Below are 13,955 nucleotides of genomic sequence, written 5' to 3' on the forward strand. Positions count from 1 at the left end.
CTGATAATGGCATTTATCAGATATCTGCTTTCGAATAAAAAGTCCCGCTATATAAACATCTGATCGATTGTACAAGTCCAGAGCCTCAGAGGGCAGTTTATCACACTAAATTCAATATCGTCTTCACTCCATGGAAACTGTGGAGTGCAGTTAATACGTTAAAGCCAATACCGACATCATGGGTAAACGTGAAGCCTCCAGTAATTGAAGTGCAGAGAGGATGATCAACTTCTGAGGCCGGAGCGCAGCAACATTTAATATAACTTGGGCATTCGTACAACGTGCAATGCAATAAAAGGAGAACTAAAAACAGCTTGATCATCACTTATATAGGGTCTGATATGTTGAATATAAGCTCACAACTACAAAGCATATAAATCATACTGAAGAGACCTGGGTCCTGTCTGGACTCTGTGAGGATCAGAAAGAGCAGTTTCACTAATAGCCTTCTCTGTTTCCAGCTGGAAGCACCAGTTCTTTTCTTAGATTTATACCTATAATGTCTTTTAGAAAACAACAATAAGCTGGAATTACATAGCAACTCTGAGAAACAACAAAATATATCCCAACGGAATTGTTGGCATTTGTGAACTCTTTATAATACTGCAAGGCTGTTCACTACTGTGATATTATTTTCTTGCTGAAATCATGGTGATGGTTGATCGTTGACAACCTCGGCTAGTTTTTCGGTGCCAGAGCTGTAGGCTGTAAATCAACAAAAGTGCTTCATTTTTGGGACATTGTATTGGATTGTACCGAATACTTTCCATCTGCGCATATGCATATGAATGAACCCAAAAGCAACAAGATCACCAGGAAGAAATGTTTCTGAGTCAATTTTGGAAATTGCAACAGTAAAATAACAAAGAAGAGATAGACAAATCGATCTAAAAAGAAAAAAAAAAAAACATGGTTAAATAAACAATCATAAAATGTACCAGAGCACAACAGCCAATGGACTGACAATGGGCAGAGGCAGACTACACCCAAGGATAGGTCAACAGTTCATTACAGCTCTCACACACTCGGATTCAAACCTAAAAGCAATTTAAAGCCAGCACTTCACCTTAAATTCACGAAAACTGGAGTACTCACACACAGACAGGATTCTCCCTGTGACCCCTCGCACAGGAACTGCGGATGAACTATAGATTTCCTTGCTGTGAGACGAGAGTTACAACCACTACACCAACACAGAGCCCATAAAATGTACTCTGCACTGAATTTCTGCCATCCTTCATTATTATTAAGTTTTTGAAATGTTCTGGCAGGAACAGCCTCTGAACTGTTGGGGCAATCTGGTCATAATGGCTGCTCTTCCACTACTGTGGAAATCTGCACTCTTTTTTTGCAGAGAGATATTTCATGTGGCATGGCATTCATTAAGAGTGCTACATTTCAGAGGGACTGTGACTTATCTGTGAAGGTTTTTTGGCAAGCATTAGTCCTGTTTCCCTCTGCCCTTCTTTGTACCGCTGTGTTTAGTGTGTAATGTGTTTGGGCTGAAATCAGCATTGCAGATGGTTCCAGCTCAGCATGAAACCTCTTTAGATGTCCTGTGATCAAATAGCACCAACTTTTACACTCTTATCCAAGAAAGCATCTGAGCAGTTTTCTAACTTTGAAAATTAAACAAGAATTTCAGAATTTGGGAAGTTTTGGTCTTTTTCAGTGCAAAATGCCATGTATTTGCTAACTGCGGTCGTTTGGCTATTGAAAAGGAGGCAGATGTAAGAAGGATATGTTTCTGAATATATTTAGACTTCATCAGTCTGGCATAGTTTCCTTGCAACACAGATCAATAACGTAGAAATAAAGTTACTACTTTAAATATAGTTAAAAACGTTCATTCACCCATTTGATTTTTTATTGGGGCTATTTGATGCCACAGTTGCTTCTTAGTGAAAACCGGGGTTGAAATCTACACCAGAGTTTTCTTTGTGGAGTTTTCTCGTACATCTGGTGTGTGTGTTGGAATTTTCCAGTATATACCTTTTCAAGTTCACAGCTGAATGAAACAAACGTTATCATGTAATTCAATGTGTTCATGGTACTGTAAATTGTTTCTTGTTTCATTATGAGAGTATTTCTGAGTGTTGCTGTATTTGAAAGTAATTCAGTAATGCTGAGAACACACCTCTCAGCACAGTATGAAACATCTGGTGTTTTTGGATGAGGGGTTGAACATCACAGGCTTGTTACAATGAATTTTGTTCATGAAAAAATTAGCTCTAGGACAAATTATGACTTTAATTATGGTCCTTTATATACTTGCGAAAATATGTCTGGAGGTGATCTTGAGCAAAGTTATGCTTTAAATTTCATATGTGGGAATAATTAAATTTGTCAAAAAACTTCAGAGCTATGTGGAATAATAATTACAGAGAGATTCATTTGCTTTTCAAAAGTTTATTGATGGATTAACTGTTATTTAAGCTAATTTTAGGGAAGTGATTGTTTGTTGTTATATTAACTTCTCAATTATGTTTTTTTTTTAAATATCTTTTGGACAAAAACCATCATTTATGAATTATGAAAGGATTTAGAGTAAGAAAAAAGAAAGAAAGAAAAGCAAGTAGCTAATAAAGAAGCAGTCTCAGTATTGATTTATAATCAGGGTAGGATTCTCCCACTCTGGTTGATGTGTCCGTCCTTACCACTACAGTCATAAGAGAGATTAAAAACAACTCTCCTGCTCATAGTAATTGAAGTCAAAATATCAAATATTTGCATTTTTAACTTAAACCGACACTAAGGAACTTTTCAACCTTAATAAAACATTTTAATATCTTTTGTGATGATACATCGACTTATAACTAGCTGAATGACCCCTCTGTCACGGGCTGAGGGCGTCAGTATTGCTTTCACTTGGACTGAGCAGCTGTGAGGAGGGTGGTGGGAACCCTGAACACTAAAAAACTCCAAATGTGCGGACTGCTTTACGGCATGCGTCACATCATGATATTACATTGTTTAGCCACCATTAGATTCATGACCTCGTCGCTATCCGTCCTTCACACAGCCACTGGAAACAAATGAAGGCGAGTTCAGTCCGACAGCATGCCACCGGGAGCAGCATTTTACGACGTCACGCGCTAGGCCTCATGGGAACTGTGGTATTCCTTCAGGCAAAACACTACCACTTTTGTCCACTGGCGCCGCCAAAATCAACGAAAACTTTAAGTTCCTTAGTGTTGCTTTAATGTAATGAAGTTACTTGATGAATTCCACATGAAGAGATTTTGTTTGCAGCTTTTGGGATTCCAGGAAAAACAATATATCCAAGGTGTTCTAATTAGATACTTTCACTTGAAAGGAGCTAAATGGGTCATTTTACATAGATCTGTCACTCGTTTTAGTCCTAATTTTTTTTACGTTGACATTATATTCAGTTCACCCGAACAGCCCCCACTGAAAGCAACCACCCCCACTGCTGCAAAACACTGACTGATTCTTCAACAAAGTCAGACTAGTTCTGAATTTCAAGAAACTTCTCGAGAGTGAAAAGTCATCATTAAAAAAAAAAAATTAAATTTATGTTTTATTTACTCAAAACACATTACGCAGCATCCCTGTTGCTTTTTTCACTCTGCAATTATAAAACAATACTCAAAACAGAATACATGCAAGGTAAAAACACACAGTAATCCCCCAACTTCTGCTGGATCACAACCAAAGTGGAAACTGACATCTATAATAGATCAATAGCATTGAGCAGACAGCAGCGGATGTACCTTTCAGGCTCCTGTAAATTCCTCGGGGTACTGTGCTACATTGTAGAAGTCTGATTTCTGTCATGTCTGTCTCATTAATACACAAACCACAATTCTGTCAAAGCGTAACACTAAGTATAATCCCTTCCCCCACTTAAAGAAGGGTTCGGGGAATTGCAGGCAGCATGAGTGGCAGGCTTGTACTTTTAAATGTTAAGTACTGATCACGCTATTTTTCATTTCACTCAGAAGGGGGGAAAATTGATCCACATAAGCCAGAAAGACAACAAAGAGAAAAAAGTTTGCAAAGGACAAACATGCCTGCATGAAAGAACTTTTTTTTTTCCATGAGGAAATCTTATCAATTAGTTATGAGCAGGGGTTTGAGAAACTTTACTTTTCTCATGCTCTATTTAGCCTGCAGCTCATTTTATGCAATACTGAAAAATAATGTGTAACTTCATGCAATTTGTTTTATCTGCTTATTAGAAGTGACTACAAGTCATCAATAATAATAATGATTAAAAAAAAATCTTCAGTGTCCTTGAGGTAACCCCCAACCCCCCAAAACAGCAAGGCTGTGTCCTTGATGTGAGCCTTTGTTTTTCGTTCCTGCCCCTTTTCTTCTTCTAAGCACTGTATAGCAGAGCTGGCATAACACTGCATAGTCCTCATTAACTACAGTTGTAATCTGTGTGTTCCCTTTAAACTGTGCATTTGTTGTTCATTGCTCCACTATTTCATTCTGTTATTTTGCCTCCTCTGTCTGTCTTCACTCCCACCATCTTCTTTTGTTGACTTTACTCCCAGTGTTTGCCTGAGAGGGAGCGCAGGACTGTATCTTTGTTTATTGATAAAAACAAACAGACATAAGTCATCATATTTAAGCAGCACAGAGAAAGGGAAAGTTGTGCTTTGCTTACGTTGTGGGTACGAGACCGGTTTACGCAAACTGTGCTGTAATGTGATCCGACGCAGCATCATAAACAATGCTGTTGAATACATTCATACATTTACCCGTTTTGTGAAATGCTGGAGTTTCCTGCTGCATCAGCAGGAAGGCTGGCAGGCAGGCGGGTAGGCGGGTGGGCTCACGCTGGATCTTGTTATATCCTCCTCTTTGCTGTCGCCGATACTGATGACAGCGGTATGGGAAGAGCTCGGTGACACCCAGAGACAACAAACCCACTCTGCACTGTCAGCACGGCTGAGCCTCAACGCCTGGGATCTCCAACCTATCAGAAAACTTCTCCAAGAACCAGGACAGCTAATTCCCCACAGCTTCAGAGAGGTGCCACAATCAAGTCTCGTTTATGGCCTCAACGAGTTTTTTTTTTTTTCGCCCACAGCAGCATGGTATGGTGCTATAAAAATGTAAATGCTCAGCGGGGCTGGTCTATGTGGAAAATGAGTCAATAAGTTTCTGGAAATAAGCAGTTGACTACAGTTACTGCTTCTGCTGGAGTTTTGCAGAGACCTATTAGCTTCTTAAGACAAAAAGTAACAATTCATCTTCTGGATCACTGAGCACCGCAGCCAATTCCAACTGTGAGTGAACAAACGGGACAGACACAAAGACAAGACACATAACCACATACGCTCACATTCACTCCCCACTTAACAGCCTCCATTGCTGTTTTTGGCTTCTGAAAGGAAACACAAAAAAACTCATTCAAGCACGAGGAGGACAGAAAGATCTCGAACCAGAGATAGCCTATATACAGTTCGAGGTAAGGGCCCTAAGAAGTCCACTGTGTGGCCTAATGAGTAGGATACGACTGAAAATAGCTACATGTTAATAATGTGATCATAGATATGTGTTTGCAGTGCAGCTGTGACACAGAGGCTGAGCTGTCAGCATTGTGTGGGCCAGTCTGATGACTGACGCACTCATTATGAAATTTGTACCCACATGTTATTGTGGTCTGTTTATCATTTTTAAAGTCCTGACTTTTCAGCTGCAAGCTCTCCTCTAGGGGAACACAATTTCATGTCATGCACTTGATATATGAATGAAATACAATGAGACGAATCAGCATCTAAACAGCTGAAATAAAGGACCAACACGCAGACAGCTTTTACAGAGTTAAGCTGACCTTTCTGCGGGGATGCAGATAGATCACAGCTGCAGTCCACACAGGCTGATGTGAATGTAACTCACAATGAGGCATGTTTTACGTCGCAATCTGAGTTAGTTCAGGAGCAATGAGGCAGTGTCCCCAAGTGTTCTGGATTTTAGTGGAATAGCAACATCGAGATGAAAGCTGTGGGAAAGGTTAAAACCAAAAATCCAGCATAGGGAACAGCACAGAACGAGATCCTCATCTGCTTTTGTCAAGAAAATAATGATTGATTAATGAGAACTTAAGCAATTCTGATTCCAACAATTATTTCATAATACTAATCCATTGCTATGGTTGCGAGGGCAAAACTATTCCAGCAGTGTGATACTTTTTATTAGCGTTATTCCCAACACTGTGTGTGAATGTTCTCCGGGACACTTTGATGCACTGCTGCAGTAAACCAACACCCTCGGCACGGCGGCCAGCTGAAGCCAACAGGAAATGTCCTGGAACAGAGCTGAAGGATTACCCAAATTATCTGCTCTGCACCAGGTACAGCAGCCACAGGTGAGCCGCATTATGCTAACAGCCGCTGACCTAGTTGCAAGTGCTTTCAAGAAGAAGACCAGAGGAGTGATTGAGACTGCTGGGACCGTGAACACCAAGCTGTGCGGCGGCTGCTCCAGCCGACTGCTCACATGGACTCCATCACTTTTATACAAAGCTGAACATTTCAGCCTTCAGTTTCAGGCAGTGCATGGAATATAAAATCGTGGCAGAACTTCAGCATGTCGGCTGAGAAGAATTCCCATGAAGCTTTGTGTAATTTAGAGAGAGCTCTAATACCAAAACACTATTGAATTCATCTCATCCCTCATGGCCACAGCAGTGTGAAATGTATGAAAAGTGTAATATTGTATTCAAGTGCTAATAATTTCATGCCTGTATATTTTTGAAAAACATATATAAAGATTGAAACAACAAACAAAAATCCTCCCACTTTAAATGTACATAACTTTTACCCAATATCTGGAGTCTGTTTTCCTAAAGCTGAGATGCGATGCATAAAACTGTGAAAAAAAAAAAAAAAACACTTTATGGAATCTCTTACAAATAGTAAGAATAAGTGTAAACAGATGAATAACAATATAGAACAGATGCACTAAGGCTCACTAATCAGCAGGTGAAAAACCGTACCTATAAAAACAAGACATTTAGAGAATACTGCATTACAACTGAAGCAGTGGAAATAGGTTTTGTTTGTGAGGTGAACTGAAGCCAAAGCTCCAGACAGATCCAAAAGTTGCTGCCTTGAGCTCATTTCAGATACAAGGAAGAGAGGAGAAGTATCCTGTGGACAGATGAATCAGAATATAAAATTCTTCTTTCAAGTCACTGTAGTTTGTTTCTGTGGGGTAAACACATCCAGTTTGTTATCTGGAACCAGTTTCAAAGTAAGCATTATATGGATTATATTTTGTGGTGTAATGCACAGCATTAAAAGTGAACAATATTCATAGTTTTGGCAGCTATGTGACTGTTCTTATTCTGCTCATCCTTGTTTGTTCATTTGTTTTTTGGTTTTTTGGGGTTTTTTTGTTTTTAGGTTGTAGTGGAAAATAAATTAAATACAGTCATATTCATATGATGGCATCATATTACGGTGAAAACTTTAATATTAAGAGCACAGATGATGCAAACCGGTCGACTACTGACAACATTAGTTGCAGAGAACAGCAAAAAACATCCCGAAGCAGAGAACAGCTCCTTATTCACATTTAACAAGAATGGAAAAACACACCTTACTTCCACAGAACAGAATGAAGCAGATTAGTCGGTCAGTAGTGTGGTTGAAATGCCTTTCTCCTTTGTTTTAAATGTTGTGCTTCTATTCATAGATGCCCCGAGGCTGAGTGTTTTATTGTACATGCTGTGAGTGACCCCAATTCATGGCTGGCTCAGAATGTGTTGACTTCTAATTCCAAGTTTTATCGTGCACAGTCATATTTCCATTTAGAGAGCGGCTTTGCGGTGAAAGGTGAGAGCCGTAAGCAGACGTGTGAACAATGTCAAGATGTTGGTGTGGAGGGGAGAAATATACCAGGAAGTCAAAACTACGTTAAGATGCAGTGAAATTGTGAACAAGACATGTTAACTGCATTTACTTTGCTGTAATTTTACTGTAATTTTATGTCTTTTTTAATTTTGTGCTGACCTATTGGATTATCTTAAGCAAGCTAACATTATATTAGATTTTTGTTTTATATTGTGTCTTCATGTTGTCAGATGTTGCTCACAGTTACATTTAAAGCATCAATAAATTTCATCAGTTCATCTTTACTGGTTTTAATTTTATTCAACATTTAAATTTCATGTGCTTTATTGTTCCATCTGGAGTTTAATTAACAGCTTTAAACTTGAACATTCAAATGTTGGACCCACAGCAAGATGCTTGTTTTCAAATTTAAAAAAAAAAAAAAAGAATTTTAACTCTAAATTGTGACTGTGTTATGGTCCAAATATGGGATGTACAGTCATGCTGCTGCTGGCCCTCTATCACTATTTTTGGAGAGTGGTCTCACTGCCTGTGTGTGTTTCAGGAGCTCCATGGCTCAGACCAAGAGGACTGTACAGTCAGTTTTCAGCACCTAGGAAAAACACTGTCTGTCCTTTGTCTGGGGACAATTAGTCACCGACACTTTGCATCCCATCCATCACCTGCTTGACCTGCTGCCCTCTGGACAGCGCCTCAGGTCAGATTATTGCACAGATTATTGCTGTTTTGTTCTTTTAGGGAAGATGTTACATGTCTGGAACCCATAACAGCCAAGTTGTTCCAAACTGGACAATGACAGGAAGGTCTGTTTTATCCTTTTGGAAAATTCATCTCGACTCCCGACACATTTATTATAGATCTGCTGCTTCAGAACAAAACCTCTACATCATTTATTTATGTGAGGTAAAAAAGTTTTTGATTTATTTCGAAGCAGACATCCTGCATTTGCCAGTGTGATACCTGCAGAATCGGACAGCACAAAATTATGATTCCCGGGGGTGAGAATGATAGCAGGCCATTTCTATCTCTGGTTGACATGTGGATTGCACTCTCGCAGGCAGAATCACCTAATGTGTTTGTGAGATACTGAGTGATAGACATCAGAAAACTTATTTTCATAGCAGCTGTAAAATTAGTCATTTTTATGGGCGCCATCTCTCTCATGGTCTGTGTTGAGGGTGAGAGTTTAATCGACATCAGTGAAATATTGACTTATCTGGCATCTGCAGGCCGAGTGATGAAGAGACCGGAGAGAAGCGAAAGACTGTCTGCTGCCCCTCCCCGTCTGAACAGAGGCACTGATGGCAGTTGGCTCCTTTCTCTTCCTGATGACTCTGTCTGTGCTGTGCATATGTTTGTGCGCGTGTGTTTGCCTTGTGCCGTCGTTCAAACACGAGGCTCGACAGATTTTCATAATGATGAGTTGTGGCAGCCCATTGGAAACCTCAAACAACACGCCTGTGGACTGGTGAGAATTATAGAAATGGCTGAAGTGAGCAAAAGGAAAGTCCAGTGAAGGAATGAATAAATAATTCATGGTATTAACCAACGTGAAGCAGGGAGGCAGGAGGCATGTTGCGTTGACAGGTAAAAACCAAGGCTCCGTGAAATTCAATCCTGAACGCAGACAGAGACCGGAGAAATATTGTAAGTGAAATTTTATTTGAAGTCAGCGAAGGAGTACAACAGTGGTGTTTACTTTATCTCTTTAACATTCAGAACACCACCTGTGACCAAATCTGCAGTCCTCCATGCTTGCTTCATGTACTGTGTCGCAAATACAGCAAAAAGTACCTGTCTGGAAAGAAACTGATTTTTCACACGGACGCAATACTATGTGCTTACTTTAATTGACAGTTATGGGTAAATTTGTTATGGGTAAACACTTTCTTAAAACAACACTGTGCTTCACACCATAAAGTGTGAGGCGCTGTGCAGCTCAGTGTGATCAGGACAAACGTTCACGCAGCGGTACAAGCTGCCAGACAGTCTGAAGCAGACCACATAGAGAGACATGCGACAGTCAATCATTATAGGTCATTTAAATCATTGCTTTAAGACAATCAGGCAGTATGGGCTGAACTGTAATGAGAAAGTCTAGTGGCCTGCATTCACACCTAAACTCTCCTCTCACTTTATTAGTTTATTTTTCTGCGAACCAGAGCCAGAACAACAGTTGTGATTAGTTTGTCTTGAAATTATTTGGGAGGTGAGACATCTACATGTTACATCTACATGTTACTATAATTTGATAAAATACTTAATTTTTGTAATATTGTCAGTCTTTAGAAATCATAAGGGATTTTTGATGTTTTATCTGATTACTGTTTTTCTTTATAGCTCTTGCTCTTGTCTGGTTTATTCCATGGTTCATGTTTGTCCACCGTCCCTCATTGATCTCCTGGTTTTCATTACTTTGTGTGTAACTTTTACCCAATTAAAGTGCTTGTTTGCCTCCACCTTTGTATCATCCTCTGTGTCTAACTGTTCCGCCTTATCGTCTCCTCACTCCCTGCACATATACTGTCTGTATCCTCAGTCTTGTCTGTCTCTCTACCTCATGTATCTTGTGTGTGTTTAGTGTGTTTAATGCACTAGTATCGTACGCCTGCCTGGTTTTGACCCTGGCCTGTCCTTATTCCTGCGTCTTGGATCTCCCTTGTCTCACTGATTGATAATCCTGTTTACAAAAGCTGAGTGTTGTTTTTAGTTTTCCGCTTACGTATGAGGTAATGTGAAAATATCAGAAACCCTACTGTAAAATACAACCTCAAAACCTACTTGTTGTTGCAAAGATAAGACCTTCCTTCCTCAATATAGGTTGTTCACACAGTTCACCACCACACAGTGTATACTACATTATGCTTAAAGGCTTAGAGATATAGCAATATGAGAAATATTAATTCAAGGTAGACAGTCATAAATAGTGAAGATAACCTCAAACTTTGTTTAACATCATAAATCAAACCGAGCATTGTCCATGAATGTGGTACACATGCCTGTACGATCTGGTACACGTCCTAAATCAATTATGTGTGTTATGTTGTGCATCTGTCAGTGTGTCAAGGTGTGTTTGCACAATACCATCCCCATTTTTATTCACACAAAGGTTTTTCAGATTAGATCAATCGATATATGAGACCGACTGACCTTCACAAGACAAACTGAATAGCTCAGGTCAAAGCAGAAGTGATGGCACAGCTGCTGAATTGGGTCTCCTTCGATTTTACAGATGTGATTCATTCAGTGTGCCGTGAGTGATCGTGACTGTGATATCAGCCGTTTGACGAACCACTTCAATGGGCTTTTACCAGTTCGAGTGGGTGCTGTAAATTGCTGTTGCTTCAAATGTTGTGGAGTTTAAGCTGTCAAAATTTCTTGAGTCATTAAGATATTTTTTCTCCATTACAGCCTTTTGAATGCAAAATAACACATTTGCATTAAATTGTCTCCTCTCTCTGCAAGACAAGAAAACCAAGCTAAAGGGCAATTATGTGCTCAAGTGTCTAAAACTGCAAATATTTATTATATGCATCACATTATTTTTGACAACATTCAAGAGATTTATTATTACATTCGAGAAGAAAAATGCAGAAAATATAAACAAGGATGATAGAAAAAAAGTTCTGAAGTTGACATGAAGTTATCCTTTGAGGTTTTTCCAACCTTACGTGAAAGTCCCTGGACAAGCCAGGTCTAACAAAGTTTCATATTCGTGGGACTTTTACAGCCCATGTGAGGACTTCATATATTAATATGTGACCACTACAATGCACAGTGAAATGACAGATTCTCTGAAACGTGTTGGTGGTCCGCGGCAAATAACTGTGCAGCCAACGTCCAGAAATTCAATCTGTTCCGGCTGAACAACTCCAGGAACATTATAAACCACAGGTTCACAGGATTGCCTGTCAGGCTATTTACTGACACGTCAGGGATACAGCTTCCACATCTGGGTGCACGCTCACGTGTATGCATATGTTTGGGTGAGTGTGCCCTCATGCATATCTGCACGTCTTTCAGTCCTCGGGCCCGTCGGTGAGGGAGGCAGAGAAACCCTGAAAACAAGTGATAAACTCAAGCCATGACGATAGCTTGTCAGTAGTAGCACCACCCAGGTCTTAAAAAGAGAGAAGCATCAATAATTCAGCAGGTACAACAGCTCATTGTGTGGTACAAACCTGCATGTCGGATATATCTCTACTTTGAAAAAAGCTCACCTCTGTGTCTTTACTATAGAATTCAGCTCGCAGTCACAAGATCTCACTCTGAGATCTCACAAGCCAGACAGTATTTTTTTTTTTTTTTAATTCACAAACTGCTGGTGTAAATCCTGTTTTGCCCTGCAACACTAATCACGCAAACACTGTGACAAATGCTGTCATCTCTTGTTGCGTATTGGCGGTGACAGCAGAGCATAATCCAAGACATAATGACTGGATGTTTTAATGCACGTGTAATTTCACCTGAAAATTACGAGCTGTGGATCAGCATGACAGTGATTATACAAACATTTGTCAAGCTTTCCGTTTGTCGCGTTCAGCATTTTGATTTCACCGTTCTCGTACAAATCAAGCAATGTTTTCATCCTGCTCCTTTCGCTTTCCTGTCTGCGTAGCTCGTAGGTAAATTAAATCAACTGATTTCATAATGAAAAAACATCTGCTACCTCTTTAAAGAAAAACAATTTTGTAATGATATGCTAAATTGCGATTTCTTGCTTAGAATTAAGCAATTACATTAATATTAGTTCCATTTTTGTGTCTTATAGCTCATAGCTTTCTACCCTGGCTTATTCTGAATAATGCTTTATAGAGGGCAATGGGACGACTGTGGAGTTTAACGGAAATACACTCAGGGGGAAAAGATTGCAAAGGTGGTCATTAACATTTCCTTTTCATAAAAATGTAGTGATGTAGTCAAGTCCCAAAAGTCACGTCTGTGTCAGCGCTGACATTGCCGAGTTCAAACTGATTTAAGAGAGAAGGAACCTTTAGGCAATCCCACACTCGGAACTGGTACTCAGGGTGAACAATTAACAGAGTGATTAATGAACCTGACATGCATGTTGAGGAGGAAACCGGAGTATCCAGAGAGAACATCAAGCCCACGACCTTCAGACGACAAGGCGAGGGTGATGATAACCACAAATCTCACATCAGACTCATGGTGAAAACCAACCTGATCGAGGCTCTGCAGAGGCTCAGGATGCTTTAAGAGTGCTCTTCGGCTCTTCTGTATTGACAACAGCACAAAGGCTCTCTTTAGAGGTCACGTCAGGCCATTTGGCCCGCCGGCCCGGCCGAGTGTTCCCACGGTTAGCAAAGCGGTGCTGAGCAGTCTGAGCACTGTGGACGTCAGCCAAGTGGGAAGGAAATCAGCTTTTTCACAAAGCTTGTTAGGAGACGCAGCATCGAGTGCTTTAAAATGGAAGTGGAAGATGGCCGCTCTGATTATGTGAATCATTTCTGAACATAAACACACAGAACTTGAAACAGTTTGGATCCTGAGTTTCTCCATTCTTCTTCAACATTTTGACACTTTCATTACTGCTTTACTGGACAATCTTCCCATTTTTGTCCATCTACACTTTGTCATTCCAGTCAGTCTTTCATCTTTCGTACAAGACTCCATGAAAATGTATATTATTCACATAATATAGCTGTGATCTTTTACTCTCTTCTATTTGTAACCCAGGTTACCAGGCCTCATGAACAGTCCAGCTCACCAATTGATTTATTATATCAATAAATTAATAAATTCATATTTTTCTTCATGTGACAAATAAGTTACAGTCCTGAATAAATAGTGAATAAATAGGATTTATGGTTAAAAATCATAAATATGTTAAAAGATTAAAAAGATCAACACAGAGAAGTTTATTTGTTTAAAAAAGAGTATTTTATTTCATTTCAAGTGTGGCAAAAGATGTGTGTAAAAGATTCGGGTGACATGAGGAGATGATGTAATGGTGTAACCAATCAGACGACAGCAGGGCGTACGTGCCTGAGAGCTTCCGGTTTTTTCTCTCTCTCTGCCGCATCGTGTTAGAGGCAGCGCTTGTTAGCTTCTGCTGCAGACTACGCCGGTTTTTTTGTATAAAAGAGCCAGATATTCCAAGAC

The sequence above is a fragment of the Salarias fasciatus genome, chromosome 13, assembly GCF_902148845.1.
Source record: "Salarias fasciatus chromosome 13, fSalaFa1.1, whole genome shotgun sequence".
NCBI classification, from domain to species: domain Eukaryota; kingdom Metazoa; phylum Chordata; class Actinopteri; order Blenniiformes; family Blenniidae; genus Salarias; species Salarias fasciatus.